At 31.5% G+C, this 359-nt stretch overlaps 1 protein-coding gene across 1 annotated transcript in view; it reads right to left on the bottom strand.

Moving 5' to 3' along the window:
* LOC105309818 (adhesion G protein-coupled receptor E2-like) overlaps nt 1-359 on the bottom strand; it is a 14,856-nt gene that overhangs the window by 10,104 nt on the left and 4,393 nt on the right. The gene's annotated exons all lie outside the window — the stretch shown is intronic.

Here is a 359-nt window from a genome sequence, read left to right as displayed (position 1 = left end):
ATAAATCTCCATGAGACAGACATGCAAATGCACAAGGACCCTTTAGGAATACCCCCAGGGTCATGGATGGACTGGGCAGTAGTCTCAACATCTTTCTATTTTCTCTGATAAAATTCTCTTTTTCCCAAATGTTAGATAACACATGATACTTAGAAAACAAAGAAAATGTAAAATAAAGGAAACAAATAAAATCACCCATAAGTCTACTACATAGACTACTGAAAATTTTAGGAGTACTTTTTTTCTTTTTGGACATATTGGTAATGTTTTCTTTATTATCAATAAATATGCATCCAAGACTATTTTGAGTTGAGGACTATTTCTTGGTGCAAAACTGTATAATTTCCTTTTTTCTATTT

This window comes from Pteropus vampyrus, unplaced genomic scaffold, assembly GCF_000151845.1.
Source record: "Pteropus vampyrus isolate Shadow unplaced genomic scaffold, Pvam_2.0 Scaffold866, whole genome shotgun sequence".
Lineage (NCBI taxonomy): Eukaryota > Metazoa > Chordata > Mammalia > Chiroptera > Pteropodidae > Pteropus > Pteropus vampyrus.
Note: the sequence above shows the minus strand (reverse complement) of the source record. Positions and strands in the feature narration are given on the sequence as shown.